The following is a 16,523-nucleotide window of genomic DNA, read 5'->3' as shown; positions in this document are numbered from 1 at the left end:
CTGAGCTGCTGAAGATGTCCCTGCTCATGGCAGGGGTGGCACTGGGGATCTGGGAAGGTCCCTTCAACCCAAATTGTTCTGTGATTCTGTGATTCTATGAACCTGAAGACAAGATGGGCTTGTCAAGAACACAGAGGGGACAGCAGGGTGAACTAACATTTTCTGAAGCCCCATCCAAACAACTTTCCTCCAACCCTCTTGTTTCTTCCAGCAAGGAGCTATCAGCCCACAACGTCTGAAAACGCTGTTTCCAACCATCAATAAGGAGTTTTGGAGCCGCCCGATTTGATTACGTGCAGCAGCTCCCCAAGGAGAAACTCTTCCCCACAGGAGCTTGTTCATGGAAAACCTTCTGCGGGGAAATTCTGCTGGATGAGGAGTGGAGAGGGTGGGATGAGGCCAGCCCAGGCTGGGTGATGGCAGCTCTTGGGACCAGAGTTCAGAGAAGGGTGCGTCAGCAGTAGGAGCTCCGACTCTGAGAATGCAAAATTCCCCTCTTCCAGTGGGGTTTCTTTGAAACCCTTCAGATGCATGCTTCTTCCTTGAATGCCTGTGCCAAGAAAACTCATTGGCTGCCACATCAGAGTGAACCTAATGCAGAAAAGATTGCGAGCCCAAGGGGACGGAGTTTTTTTCGGAAAGCCCACTCCGGGGGCGTACAGACAGATGCTCGCACACAAGTCACACGCACGGCTGCTCGTGTGCACACACGGCATGGCCATGCAGAGCTGGGAGCCTCCTGGGCAGAAGAAAACACTGCAGGGCTGTCCAAGATGTAGAGAAAATGCAGATTTCAGGATGCCAAAGGCGAAGCTGACTGCTTGGGCCAGGCTGTGGAATTCCCTCCAAGCTCAAGCTGTGGTTGAGATGTGCTGACCAAGGATAACCCAGGAATGTTCCTGTGCAGTTTAGGATGACGTCTGCAGGCCTACCCAGTTGTACAAATAGTGTACACACGTAGAGGGGTTCCCACACAGCTATTTGCTGGCACACTGACACGGTCTGTACCTTCTGGCATCTCTCTGACCACTGGGGATACCACAGGGGCCAGCCCAGCAGCCCCGGTGCCTGTGGGATGGGAGCAATGACCCCGAACGGTGTGGAAAAGACAGCTATAATTAGCGGGGCATCCCTGGAATGAGATGTGGGACACGGTCCCCAGCCACTTGTGGTCAAACAGGCATCGCAGGGCATTTTACACAGGCAGGGAGATAATAGCAGTTTCTCCAGCCTAACTCCTCTCTAAACAGGGGATCTGACCAAACACAACCTTTGTAGCTTAGAGCAGATGCTTTCCTTCATGGAAATGTCTGTAAAAATGCCACTGGTGCAGAATGTCAGTTGTGTCCCCAAGGGAACAACCCCCATGCTACAAAGCCATGGGCCAGCAAAGAACCTGCCCTGGCCCCAGCATCTGCAGAGACTTGGTCAGTTCCTGAAAAGCAGGAAAATAAAATTTGTAGACTTTAAGATAGTAAGCTTTCTTACCGAAAGGAAAACACCTGTGATCGAGGTCTGCTTGGTCTTGAGCCCCTTATTCACTCTGGGACCTGTTTTCACCTTGGTGATCTCTTTGTACCCGTCCAACGACTGCTTTCTGCATCCCTGTGCAGCTCTCAGAACAAATCAATTCTTGTGCAGCTCCGAGCATCTGGTCTCCTAGTCCTGATACCTTCCCCGTCTAGGAAATGCAGTCAGGAGGGTATTTATCCAAGCAGAGAAAAGCCTGTTCCATGCAAGCACAACCTCCAGGACCAAACCTTCCTCTGCATGCGGAAAACAGCAGAACTCTGTAGAAGTGTTCTCAAGCACAGGGAGATGCAACAGGTGAGCTTCTGCCCAGTGCTACAGCCACAGGACAAAGTTGCCCCCACCATCAGCACCTGCAGAAGTAAAGCCATTTGTCCATGACCCTTTGCCTCTGCTGAGTCAGTCAGCAAAGCAGCCGCACAATGCGACAGGAAGGTTTGCAGCCTGGACGCATGTGCTAAAGGAATTTGGTGAAGCCACATCATGTTCATTCTGTTGACTTGGATTGGCAGCTGGGGCCAAATTACTGGAAATAAGTTAGGGCTTTGCTGGTAAAAGGTCACGTATTAAAAGGTTCAGCAGGCTGTAGCATGTTCCCTGAGCTGTCAAGGCTGGGGAGCCAGGGATTCATCCCTGGTCTTTAGAAGCAGCTTTATTCTGTGGAAAGGGAGTCCAAGTAAATACTTGCAGTGATTGATTAAAAAAAACCAAACCAAAACAAAACAAGGACAAAAAGAAAGAAGAATATAATATAAAATAGTGTTAAAAAATCATTAGAACAAACAAGTAAACAAAAACCCATTCTTGGAATGGCAATTCTGACCACTAACAAGTAACACTCCCCTGTTTTTCCAAGAATATGGATTTCATAGAAGCATAAAATAATTTCCATTGAAAGCAACTTCTGGAGGTCCTCTGGACCTCTGGTCTCACCCCATCTGAAGGCAGGATTGGTAATTGTGCTTGACATGGTTATCGTCAAGCACTATGAGTCACCCTGCTTATGGATGCGGGACGAGGTCCCGCCATGGCCAGTGCTCACCCTGCTCTCGTTGCGGAGTCGTGCGGAAAAGTCCTGCAGGGAGGTGGAATTTCTGAGTAGTGATGCAGGAGACTGAGTCAGAGCTCCTCTGACTGAGTGGTTGTAGCGGCAGAACCCATCTGGTTGCGATTTTGGGAACGGCGGAGATCGAAACGATCTCTCACGGGGAAAGGCTGGGAGGCTTCTGACAGGCAATGGGGTGGTGATGGGAGCCAGATTGACATCAGTGATAGGAACTACCAGAATGTGGAAAGCTCCCCCATCCTGCCCACCTCCATCCCCTCCTTAAACGGGTGAGAAATTGCTGTAGTCAGCTCTGACATGACCATGGTGCCAGCAGAAACACTTGTCTTGGGGTGCCACACTGATGTCCCAGTTACCTGATGGCTTTTCTCCCTTCAGGGACAAAGCCCCAGCGCTGGAGCCACCTTGGGGAGACCACAATTCCCAGTAGCCGGTGGTGAACAGCTCCCAGAGCTAGAAATCCTGATCTGGTGAATGTGGCCATGCTTGGGTTACACAAACGTATTGCTTTTGGCTGGTGCTGTGCCTCAGGGCATGGGCTTCAGGACAGAGGTTGAACCCTGTTGGAAAACAAAATGTAGCCGAAGGAAGAAGGGCAGGGATGAATCAGATGTGGCGGATGCCACAATCGCTTCCCACATCGGGTGGTGGGATGAGAGTCCCATGAGCTGCAAAAAGAGTTTGCAGCTTGGTGAAACTGCTGCTGGAAATAAGCCTTGGAGACTCACCACCTCTCATATCCTCGCTGGGGTACAATGATGGAAATGCAATCTTCCCCCAAATATCACTCAGCTTTGAACTTTTCCAGGGAATCATTTTCGTGCACCAACTGCTGACTGACGGACACCTGACTCACTGACTCAGAGCTTCTGAATAAACAGAGGGAACAAGAGGTCTTCAATGTAACTTAGGATGATACAGAGTGGTTGGGCCCTGGGTCAGAAGGACACAGGACCACTATGACACCAAAATGTGGGATTGACATGCAGAAGCTCATTTCCTTCTACAGCCTTAGAGTTCAAATCTAATTACACAAGTTGTTTTGTTTTCGGGTTTTTTTTTTTTTTTGGCCTTTTTGCTAATGTTCTATCCATGCAATTCATTCGAAGCAGATGCTTTGACCCAGTTAATCTCCAAGCAAAGTCTTCTTGAGATGCTCTGGATGAGTTACCATCCCAATGATCCAAGAGTGCTTAAGTCGGCATGCTGGCAACATGCTTGTTCAGAGCTGTGTCGTATGGAGAACATTTCCTCCCAGAGAGGCCCACTGCCAGCCCAACCAGACTGACTGGGACCAGCTTCACTCTTCCCCGGTGAGTCCCAAAGACCTTGGACAAATCGTGCTGCAGAGGGCTCTCCAGAGGGCTTCCCCTGGCTGCCCAGCCTGCAACGTGAGCTTGGTTCCTTCCTCCTATCTCCTTGCTTCAGCAAGAAGGAATAGCGTTGGTGCTGGTGACACCTCCGGTGAGGGATGTTCTCTCATGACCCAGGGCTCTACAAACCTCCCCAGTTGCTCCCTCACCAAATGCACACAGCAGCCAGAGCATCTCCAATGGTATTTTTCTTACACAGCCTTATTAAGCTGCAGACAGGCCCATGCTATGAGGATTTACATTAGGGAGGCTTTTCACAGCAGTGTGAGCTCTTTGCAGCCATTATGATTTCTCTCTCCAACATCAGAAGGGAAGAGAGAAGCTGAGATTTCAGGACAATGTCCCTGAGTCTTCTCCCCTGTGAGCATTGTTCTTTCTGTCTGCACAGAATGCCAAAAATATTGTCCATCTACCTATTTAGTCTGTAATCACCTTCCCTGAACAAAATTACTGCCATTTAATTGGTATACGCCACACTCTGCAGTCTCTTGTGCCACTTGCTCAGTCTCTCTGCACTTATGTATTTACACATACAAAGAACAGTGCTTACATTTGACCTATAGATGCAAGAGTTCTCAGAGAGAGGCTGATCAATTTGACCTGTGACTACTAAATACCTTCATTATACAGATCGAGATGAAAGTAGGAAGAAATTGCAGTAATGAAATTCAAAAGTGGGACAAGGATGTGGATAGGAAAAAAAAAAGAATGAAGAAAATATTCTGGAGAGATCAGTAGCATGGTCAGGAAATGAACAGACAAAATCTTCCACTTGGAAAATAAAAGTTAAGACTCCGGGAGAAAGATGATCTGAAACAGCTATTCAGTTCAGAAAAGTAACCTGGCAGGCAAGGGTTTTGAAACTAATGGAGCAGGGTCAGCTAGAAGCAAATAGGGCAGGCAAAGCACTTTGTCACCCCCCTGAAATCCTCTTTCTCAAGGCTGCATTGCTGCTCTGAGTGAGGGGTGATAGGACAGTCAGAGAACATTCCCTTGAAGTTGTTATTCCTCAGCAAATTGGATTTCTAGCACATGTAAACATTTAGCAAAAAAATATTTACTTTCCCTGACAACCTGGCTGTATTTTTGCTTTCATTTTATTTCGTAGATGTGTACATTAAAGTGTGAGAAGTGTCTCTTTTAAACTTTTAATGTTGTTTGGTGATTCCAACTGGGGCTGAATAATCTGTTTACTCTGTATTGTGCTCTGTGATTTGAGTTTGGATAAGGCTTATTGCAGGCAGGTATCCTACAGCCTCTGAGGGAGAGATCTCTGGGGTTTGGGTTAATTGTTTTCAAGTCATATTTTATGAAGAGTTGAAATACCCTGCAAATACTTTTAGTGTACCGTTCTGCAGAAGAGTAGAGGAGCCATAAGGAGGAATTTAATAATCTACATTTCCTGACTTGTATGAATCATTAACAGAGGTATTGGTCACTGCCAAAGACCAGAGACACCAAGATCACTAGGCCACAAAAGTGTCTCCTTGGAGATGCTATTTTAACAGTGCAGCAAAAGATTCTGAGAGTAATTCAATCCCGCTCATCTCTAATCTTCCCTCTTTGCTTCCTCCCATGGTAATATCGGCTTAGATGAGCTAAGCCTGTCACTCTTCCCACAACAGAGCTAATACCATGCTCCCTTTGCCACAGCTACCACAGAAAAACAATGTTTAAGCGCCCTCTGTACCTATCTATTGTTGTGGTTGAGCAGCATGTCTCCACTGGGACCAGCCAGCTTCATATGGTGCCATTGAAAACCCCACACTTCATCATGGAAGGGAAATGTTCTACTGCTGCAGCACAGGGTCAGAAGACACAAATGGAGAGAAAGAGAGATGGAAAGAGAAGAGGGAAAGAGAGAGAGGGAGGGAGAAAGAGGGAGAGAAAGAGGGAGAGAAAGAGGGAGAGAAAGAGGGAGAGAAAGCAAGCTCAGGGTGCTCAGAGCCCCGTCCAGCCTGGCCTGGGATGTCTCCAGGGATGGTTCATCCACCACCTCTCTGGCCAACCTGGGCCAGGCTCTCACCACCCTCAGGGACAACAATTTCCTCCTTATGTCCAGCCTGAATCTCTCTCCTTTAGTTTAAAACCATCACCCCTTGTCCTATCACAACAAGCCCTACTCAAGAGTCTGAGCCCATCTTTCTTACGGGCCCCTTTTATGTCCGGAAAGGCCACATTAAGGTCTCCCCAGAGCTTCTCTTCTCCAGCTGAACACCCCAGCTCTCTCATCCTGTCCTCCCAGCAGAGCTGTTCCAGCCTCGGGTCATTTCTGTGGCTCCTCTGGCCCCTCTCCAGCAGGTCCATGTGTGTCCTGTGCTGAGGACCCAGAGCTGGACCAGCACTGCAGGGGGGACTCACCAGGGACACAGGGACAGACCCCATTCTGCAGCCACATTTGGATTGCAGGGGTCTGTCCTCTAAGCACAGTCACCTCAACACTCCATTTATACCTGGAAAGAGATGGAAAAGCTGACACCACCACCTGAAAACTGTCCTGGCCTCAGGCACAGCTGAGATACACGAAAGTGATAATCCCAGCAGAAAAGACCATCCCTCACTCACTCCCCGTTTTGCGAGTCACAATGAGTTTTTTAAGAGGAAAGGGAGGTGCAGGGCACTGCTATTTAACCTCCTTCTTTGGGACTGAAGTTGTGTGTTCTGAACGGGGGTTCTTAACCAAAAAGATAAACAACAAAACAGCATAGCTATTCATAGGAAATGCTGCAAAAAGGGCAAGTGTTGACCTGTATGTTGTTGGAATAATTGAGTATTTTTGCTCAAACAGCCTCGTGTCAGTCTCCTTTCAATTCTTCGAGTCCCAAACCATCTGTTCTCTGAAACCTTAAGGTTAATAAGCATTAAGAGCTCCTCCCCTAAGATTAATCAGAACGAAGAGCTCTCCTTTTCAACGCTTTTCCCCACCTACAGCACAGCCCGCCGAAGAAAGCCAACGTGTGCAAATTCATCTTCTCCACGCACGTCTCCAGGCCCACCGCTCCAAATCCATGCATGCAGAAGGAAAGTAAATAAAATAACATCTCCAGTGGCTGCCAAAAAATTCCACAGTTTCTGAGCTGTTGCAACTGTATTCGTCAGTGAAAAGAAATTTCCTGGAAACCTCACGGAGATGGTGATGGCGGGAGTGGGGGAGCTGGAGGCGAGGGGCGGAGAGAGTGCGGTCAAGGCCAGGGCAGAAGTTCATGCAGTTGGTGGTTTGTGAAAATGTGTTTTGTTTGTTCTGGATTAGGCTGTGGATTCTTAAAAGAAAACATGTTTTAGTAAGCTAATTTCAAATCAGGAGGGGAAGGAGCAGGGTCAGGGGGAGAACAAATTAGCATCTGGATGTCAGCGGAGTGAAAGGAGGATTCAGACGTGGAGGAAAATGGGTTGCTGAGGCTGAGGGCAGCCAAATCGCTTGGGTTATAGTCCCCCTTAGAAAAAAATTAATAGAAAATTGCAGCCCCAAACACGCACACGCAGCAGCAGCAGAGCAATGCACACACAGCCCAGGATGCATCCCCTCTCCCACAGCATCTCCCGGGATGGTCGATGTCTCGTGGGACGGCGGGGACGATGCTGCCCGGCTGTCACCAGGCGAGTGATCGGTTCACACCCAGGCTGAGCTCAGGAGCAGCTTGGCATTCGTGAGCCGCTTCTGTATCTGCTTTTTTGGAGACTGTCTCCTGCGAGGCTCTTTCCCAGAGCAGATCCGAGCCTGATGAAGGCAGGATGGAATTGTCCTATAGATGCCTTCTCAGGATAATCACATCTGTTGCTGTGGGTAAAGGGGGAGGGAATAACCTCCTTCTATTAAATGCATGAAAATACATATACGTCCCCAAACGACCTTTGTGGCTCCGTCCTCCTCTCTGCTTTCTGGCCAGCCCCTGGCCAGCAGTGAGTGGCAGATGTCTGCAGTTTCAGACACATGCACGAAGCCATCACTCCTGCTCAGTGAAAACAAGAGGCAAGGAGGGGACACATGCAAGCAAATGCAGCCGCTGTGACAAAGAATTTCCAAGCAGACCTGAATAGTTCATCTGCAGATGAAAGCAGAAAGCTCAGCCTACTTGTGATCACGCAGAGCAAAGGAATCACCCTGAGTTTATTAGAGTTCAGATGCCGTAGCCAGAGACAGGACTTGTCCTGAGAGGGATCTTCACTCTGCATTCGTGCTTTCCCAGAGCTCCCCCTTGTCCTGTGCGGAGAGGCAGGTAATACCGAGGCTGGATGGGTGACCACGTTGTTCCCCAATGTCACCATGCAGCTGTGGTTGATTCATACTGTGCTCAGGTCCCTCTCAGTGCCACAGAGCAGGCAGATCTGGGCAGAGGACTTTGCACATCATTTGTATAATGGCAGAGCATCTCCCTGAGATCTGAATTCCTCTGCATGTGATTCTGCAGAAGTCATGAGCATCTGCGCCTGGCTAGCCTATTTCATTAAACTTTGTAATTGGCATTCTTGCTTTTATCTACTTTATTAATCTTTGTAACTGTTATATTGGGTATTTTTCTTCGGTATTTTTTAGACTACTACAAGAAATACTGACTACCACAGATGGGTGTATTTATCTTATGGGAAAAGGAAAAAGATAAAGGATTTTGGTGGGTTGTGTCTTGGTTTGGCTTTAAAGATCATTGATTGAGACTCCTGTGACTGTAAAAACAGTCTACGTTTAGCATTTGGTCCTATCCTGTTGTCTCAGCTATACATTTACACTCTCCTTATGAGCACTGAGAAACAGGAAGATTTCTTGACTGCACGAGGTCAGAAGTAGGGTCTTTTAGCCCATTTCTGAGAGTGAGCTGCGCTAGATGTGCAGAGAAAGTGTAAGAAACTCACTTCTATGGAATAATCACTCAGTAAAGAGAATAATGTTGTGCTGCTCTTAGAGATCAGCTTTCAGCAGTAAGTTTTACATTGCACCCAGAAGGTGACGCTACTCTTGAAATCTTAACTCTGCATATTCCTGGAAATACCTGTCTGAGTGCTTCATGGCATTATTGGATCATGGAGAAAGCACAGACAGTCACTAGACACAGATCATGGCTTTTTACCCTTTTTTTGCACACATAAATATTTGTCATCTCCTTTTTCATCTCCTCTGGCCTTTTCTTCTCCACTGACACTTTCCCAGTGCCTCATTCCTCTTCTCCCTTTCATACAGTTCTCCAGCCTTCTTTCAACCTTCTCATCTCTTTTGTCCCTTTCCAATCACTGCAAGCTTGCTTTGTTTTCTCCCAAACATGAAGTCTAACCTGGCTCTCCTCATCTCTTCTTCTACACAACTTTTGCAGTCTAACATCCATCTTCTGCCCTTCACTGAAACTGCTCCCATTCCACTCTTCATCAATCTCTTCCCAGCCAAGCTTCAAGCCCACGCTGGATGCATGGATGGCTTGGACCTGCCAGCCCCATCCATGTGGTCACTGGATATACTCTTCTCTTTCAGATCTTGTTCCTTTTGGTTTCTAGTCCTACCCCTCTTGGCTTTCCTCCCACCTTTCTGGTCACCTGTTTGATGTCCTTCTCAGGATTCTCCTGATCTCCTCACTCACTGCCTGTGGGACTGTTAGAGGCCCTAGCTTATGAGGTTTTTTCCCTCTCTCTTTGCCTCTGGGATCCTCATCCACAAACACACCATCTGTACTAATGACTCACAAATCCACCTCTGTCTTCCAATACGTCTCTCTTTCTGTCCGGACTGAAATCTTGACCTGTCCTTCTGGCTTTTCCTCATAGATGTCTTGCCAGCAGCTCAAATCTAGTCTAGACTGGGCTTTTTTTTTTATAGTTAATGGGGAAACAAAAAGGAAATTTCAGGCATGATTCACCTCACTCTGATGTAGATACCTAAAATAAGTTGGATTAATTGCAGCCTGTGAGTTCCCGTTTCTGCCATGGAAATCTAGATGACAGGTAGGGAAATCCACACTGTCGACGCGTACATTTGGATGAGATGAATTCCAGCTGGTGTGATCCAGGTTACAAATCAAGCTGTGTGAGGCTGCTCAGATGAATGTGTGACTTCAAGCTCTATGTTGAGGGGCTGGTAGAACACTGAAGCTGAAATATTTAGTAGCACACATGGCCACCAAAGACCCTCACATGGGAGCTACTCCAAGGCCAAATGGGAAGTGATGGAGACCAAGGACCCCACATTCCTCAGGAAGGGATGATTTATTTGCGTGCTGATATTCAACCAGCATTAAGAAATCTCAGGATTTAAGATACACCTGGTGTTGGTTGCAGGGAGGCTAACACAGGTTTTGCAGCCTGTTTTACTCCCAGGACTGTCCTGACTTCCCTACGGTGCCAAAGGTGTTGCAGAGGGATTGCACGTGGTGTAAATATCCATGAAAAGTGGCAGCAGTGCAGCTTGCGGCCTGACACAGCGTGTCACCCAAGTGCCAGTGCTGTCACTGCTGTGGAGAAACTCAGACAATGACACCTGCAGGATCTGTGATTTGCCTTTGGGTAACGTGAATTAGACACTTTTTGGTTTTCTGTTGTGACTTTGTTGGTTGTCTGCTACCATCTCAGTTCAGCCTGTGTTTGGATTGAGGTCATTTCATTCATGCCATAAGCTGGCCTGTGTAGAAGCATGATTTCCAGGTGAGGGTGATTAATGCAAAAGCAGCAGTGTCCTGTGGGGGAAAGCCCAACTAACTTAAGTAGCAGGCCAGGGTGGGACAGGATGGAGAATCATCCAGTCAAAGAGTTCACTGCATAATACCCTGGTAAACGAAGATAGAGTTGACCTGTGCTGGTTTCATCTCATATTATCCATAATTAGAATCATAGAGGCAAAGAATAATAGAGTCATTTTGGTTGGAAGAGACCCTCAGGATCATAGACTCCAACAGTTAATCCAACACTGGCACTAAACCATGTCCCTAAGCAACTCAGCTTGCATCTGCTGTCCCTGTGGCTCCATCTTTTCTGTCCTGTCCATCTTCCTTCCTCCTTTTCCAAAGTTGTTTGTGGGTTTTTTTGGCCATTTCCCCTGTATCTCACAGTGAAACTTCTCAGAAACCTCTCAAACTTTTAGCACATTCTGCTCCCCACTTCCAGACAGATTCCTCCTCAGCATCTTGTTTTAAGTTCCCTCTAAAGCTCTTTTGGTGTATATCCTTGGCAATAACGAGGCTGTTGGGCTGTTCAGGCAACATTTGTCGTGCTGAGTGGGCTTTGTTTCCTTGAACTTCCAGCTTGTGATCATAATTAACATGTATGACATTGATGATAACTACTGTGGGGAAAGGATCATCTTGTGTCTGCACACCATCAAGACCAGGGCTGTCAGGTGTCAGAGGAGAAAGAAGACGAGGAGAACAATGCTAAGGTAATGATACCAGTGTACCAGCCCTTTCTGCAGTGATGTCACGGTAAAACATGCAGAGAAGACAGCGGTGGAATTGATAGCTCCTCAGGATGGTTCCTCCTCCACCTGGTTTTCCCACCCTTGGTTGTGGCTCATCATGGGCTCTTCCAGCTGATCCCATCCAGCCCCTTTGTCCTGCAGCACTGGCTCCTCCTTGGCCTCTGCAGAGTGAAGTTCTTCAGCTTAAAGTAGAATAAATGTTCAATTTGGGCTTAATTTGAGTTAAAACCCATTCAAATTCCGATGTCTTCTGGTCCCTCCTGTGTCCACCTTCCTTTGGTTTCTCCCCATATCCCACCGTTACCTCCAGGTCTGAGTTAAACACACATAAACCAGCTCAGAGGTCATGAAGCAACAGAAAAATAAGAAGTCTCATTTCAGTAAAGTTTACAGGCCAAGTGACAAATCCTGCCAGTACAGGCATGGCAGCATGTGGACTTTGAGTTTATTTTGGGTTGGAATTTCTTCTTGGGCCAAAACCTTCTCAGCCAGGGACCTGTTGTACCTTCTGATGGGCAGCTACTGCAGGACAGACATTAACACTATTAGAGAGAATAAAGACAGTGGGAGCTCAACTAGTGTGATGAAAAAGATTAAACTAAATTGCAATGTCGTTGAAAGATGAGTGTAAGTCTCGTATCTCCCTGGGGGCTACAAAAATCGATTTTACGTGGGTGACTGCTGGGATTCCTCTCACCTTACTTAAGGAACAGGATTCAGCTCGCAGTCCCTACATTAAGGTGTGCACAATGCAGTATCTATATGTACATTAAGTGTCTGTGCTCCCAGACAGTTACCAGAAACCCAGAGTTAAAAACATCCTTTAAGTGGAAACCTCTATTTGTTTTCTTTTGAATTATAGAATGACAAGTGTTTGCATGACTTTTCTCGGGGATGCAGGACCTTCTGGTGTCTTGCTCTCAAGGTCTGTCCCTGGGAAATTCCTTACTCTGAATATACGCCTGTGGCACGGCTCCACAGAGTGGGAGGAAGATCATGATCTTGCTTTCTCAGTGTATGAAGTAGAGGTCTGGGAAAGAGACATCAAGGACAGCTGTAGGACTCACGCCTTTGTGAAAGGACAGGTTGCGCTGTCTACTGTGTGTTGGTGGCCTTTGCAGCTCAAGTTCATAGACTTATAGAATATTTTGGGTTTGAGGGACCTTCCCATCTCCCCCAGTGCCCACCCTGTCATGAGCAGGGACATCTTCACCAGCTCAGGTTGCTCAGAGCCCCGTCCAGCCTGGCCTGGGATGTCTCCAGGGATGCTTCATCCACCACCTCTCTGCCCAACCTGGGCCAGGCTCTCACCACCCTCAGGGCCAACAATTTCTTCCTCATTGCCCTCATTTTGCTTTGGTTTCAGAGCTAGACCTGCAGTCCAAAATAAGAACTTAGAGAAGAATAGGGGTTTGACTTTTTCAGGGCAAAATGGGGCTTCCAGTCTAACACTACATACCTCAGAAAGTTAGGCAAGGAATACATGGTGCTGGGAATAAAATAAGTTGTTAAAGTAGCCATAAACATGGTGGCTCTGGTTGTGGATTCATTACCCTGCTGGCTGGCAGCAGCGAGGTCTTCAGCTTCTGGAGGAATTTCCACCCTGAGACCGGTGAGAATGAAGCAGCAGTAGCCAAGTGTCTGTACGTGAGAGAGTGAATTAGGACCTGCTAAGTGCCATGGCCGTCGTCGTGATGGGAAGGAAATTCCAGCAGCCACTGAGCCTGTTTTATGGGGATGCCGAGGAGGTGTTGGGGGAAGGCAGAGGAGATAGGTGGTGGAGTAGGAAGCAATTGTGATAAGATGCTGAAAGGAGAAGAAATGGAGCAAGGAGACAAAAGTTCCACCAGACTTTTCTTTTTTTCCCTACTGCAGGACAAAAAAGGTGGTGGGGGAGGAGATTCAGAGGGAAAAATAAACAAAACCTGGCCTGCATTCAGTTCTTCTGAAGGGTGCTAACAGCAAGGAGCTGAATCTGCCACAGATGCATTTAAGCCCTTCCAGCCCATGAATTCTTTTTCCAGAAGTTTCCCAGAGTAAGTAGAACTAGTCCAAGACCCAGAGAGCTTTGACATTTGGCTATAAATCTACATGTCAGCAGCCTGGGAGTGAAAAGGGGAAGAAAGAAGAAGGGGGAAAAAAAAGAAAAAGGAAAACCAAAAAAAAAAAAAGGAAAACCAAACCATATAATGAAAGAGGGATGAACTCAGCACCCAGAGGAGCGAGGTTTGGAGCTGGGGCACGGCGTCACGAGGGGAGGCTGGGGGAGAGGGAGGGACAGACGTGGCCGATGCACGGACGGGACCGTGCTCCTCCGTTGGGGTAGCGGTGAGATGATGGATAGGCGTCGAGTGCTAATGGTGCTGTCTGGAAGGAACAGGATGGTTAGTGTAATCCGAGTCCCCTTGGGGGAGCAGCCTGCAGGTCACCCCGAGCTGGCCACGTGCCACGGGCGTCTTATGCGCCTGAACGTGTCTTCTGAGTGAACTTTCAGAGCTTCAGGTTTTGGTAGTGCTTTTCTTTCTTTTCCTTTTTTTTTCTTTTTTAATACAACGCAATCTCTGTGCACAGGGGGAATAATAGATGGGGGCTCGAGCAGCTGCTATGGATGCTGTTCAGATTCAAGAGGTGTTTTCTTGAGGGGATGATTGATGGCTCCTTTCAAGACAACCAGGAACGTAAGACTCCCCTCCCCCTGATCCAGAGATGGGCTGCACACATCCAGTGGCCGCTTCAACAGGCGGGATCAAGGTTAAATCCACCCAGATGCAGTCTGTGAAGGCAGATAACCAGACTAAGAATCCTGCAACCCTCAGTCACACTGTCCCTCGGAGATTAAGGCCTTTTCAAGTTGAAGCGGTCAATATGGTTTCAATCAGTCCTGACAGATTTTACAGGAACTGCTTTTGTCTTGCTTTAAACCTTCAGATCCTTGTGTTAAGCTTCTCCCAGCTACACGAGGTCAGGCTGGGTTTCCAGGGAAGAGGTTCAAGGAACAGATAGGGGAGAGGGGATTGGGTTTGCACACCAACAGGAGCGCTCTTATCTAGCATAGCAGGGTTGGCCAAAGGAGATATCTCATCTGAGGTCCCCAGATTACAGGTCATTTGGCTTCAAAAGCGTTTTTCCCCAAAGCTATTTGTCCCATTGTCCCTCCTGAAAGCTCCCAGCATAGATTTGGGGAGGCTGCAGTGATATTCAAGTTGCTACCATGGACTTCTGGAAAAGTGCTGTTAGAGCAGCTGCTGCTCTCCATCCAAGAGACCTCTTCTCCACGGAGATGGGGACAGCCCTGGTTCCTCCCAGTCAACAAGTGCTTTGGGTGATCAGGGTACACTGCAGCCCCAATGGCCTTTTTGGCAAATGCCTTCCCATGAACCTCCCTTGCCCCCTCAGGGTATTTGGGCTGCAAGGTCCAGTGTGACAAGGCATGAAAAATGTTTTCTTTTGGTGGCTCTAATATGTCTCTGAGTCATTAACATTGTTTTATGTAAAACATTAATGTGAATAAATCTCTTAGCCTATGGAAGCCTCTGGAAGCTTCTTACTCTAAGAAACCCTTGCTTTTCATTTAATGAGGAAGAGGTGTAGATTTGGGTATGTGCAGCAGCAGAGAGTCTGAAAACAGTGATAAATATCAGACTATCGATTTATAGATGTCTTCTGCTATGCACGCTTCTGTGGGCATTTACAGAACCTGCAGAAAAACTTTAATCAGTTTATATTTCCAATCTATTTGGATCAATTTCATAAAGCTGCTGGAAGGCTGGACACAACTTCAAATAGCCATCAGTCTATTCTTTTGTCTCAGTCATGCCAAGGTTTACCTAAAGCATCTTTGGAAGATGGTGAGAAGAGAGCAGAGCAAATCAGCAGTATGATGGTGGAGCACAAGTCACTTCTGGGTCTTCGGTGAGTATGCCAATACATGGAAAACGTGCCCTGGTGCAATCAGGTAGAGCAGCAGATCAGTGCACTGAGTGTAGATCCAAAAGTCTTTGCTGGTCCTTGACACCTGGACCAGCACCTATTCGCATCCAACAGGGAATTCACAGCCCCTTTTATACACATACGGATTGCATCAGGTCAAAACAGCGCAGGTGAACTGCAGTCTAGCCGAATAAATAAATATATTCATCTTTTAACGTGGAACAGGGGATTCTTCATGCCATGGAGTTTGCATCTGTGTTTCTCTTGGGCTTGTTCTCCAGCTCCAACCTGGTTTAAGGCAAGTGGAAGTTCAGATACTGCAGGGAAGGAAGATAATTGTTACATTTTTAACATAGCAACAATTCTTCTTTTTGCAAACTCAGAGACAGCAGCAGCCTCCATGTATCGCTAAGCGTTTACTTAGTAGCAGGAAGCCTGAAATATGATGCTGTCTCCACAAAAATCCTCAAGTACATTTAACAATAGCCCTTGTTTATAGGCATCAAGCCCTTTGTTTTCCTCCCTTCCCTACAGTGATGCAACAGCCACTGCTGAGGAATTTGCTTTCTGAGCCAGAGGCTTCTTTATTCATGCATTTCAGTCCACAGAGCTTTTGCGTTTTATTTCCAGATTTACAGGAAGCAGATTCTGGCCTCATCAGCTAAGTCTCTTCTACACTGTTGGAGGGCAGCTGGCATCTCCAGGGGGTGATTTGTCCTTTCTGGAGATGGTGTTCGAAGGGGTGCAGAAATGTAACTCAAGAACAAGGTTGAGAAGTGAGAACATGGGTTTTTATTTGTGTTCCCTGCTACAGATTTCCTGTAAAGCCTTTGGTTCTTCTCTTAGTCTTATTGAAAGCAACTCAGTGTCCACCCACCATGGGAAATGACCAGTCTCTTGGGACTTCTCTTTGCATCTTCAACATGGGTGTCATCATGGTGTGCCCAAAAGGGGTGGATATACTGTGAAAGGAGCAGTGTAAGCACATCTGAGACGTGCCAGAGAGGGGGTTTGGTGATGAAGTCCTCCTCCAGGTAATGTGGTCCAATGGACACAGATCTGCTGGACTAGGACTCTGAAGACCTGCTGCTCTAGGCTTGTCCCCTTGCTTGGTGGATAAGAACAGAGGAGACACCCCATGGGGTCAAGTCTGTGACTCAGCTTGCCCACATTGCAGGCAGAGACAGTGACTGGTTTTGGTCACCTTCTGTCATCTTCTACCCCCTCATCCCCA

This window comes from Patagioenas fasciata, chromosome 4, assembly GCF_037038585.1.
Source record: "Patagioenas fasciata isolate bPatFas1 chromosome 4, bPatFas1.hap1, whole genome shotgun sequence".
Taxonomy (NCBI): Eukaryota; Metazoa; Chordata; class Aves; order Columbiformes; family Columbidae; genus Patagioenas; species Patagioenas fasciata.
The sequence above is the reverse complement of the archived record's forward strand: the minus strand, read 5'-3'. Positions refer to the sequence as shown.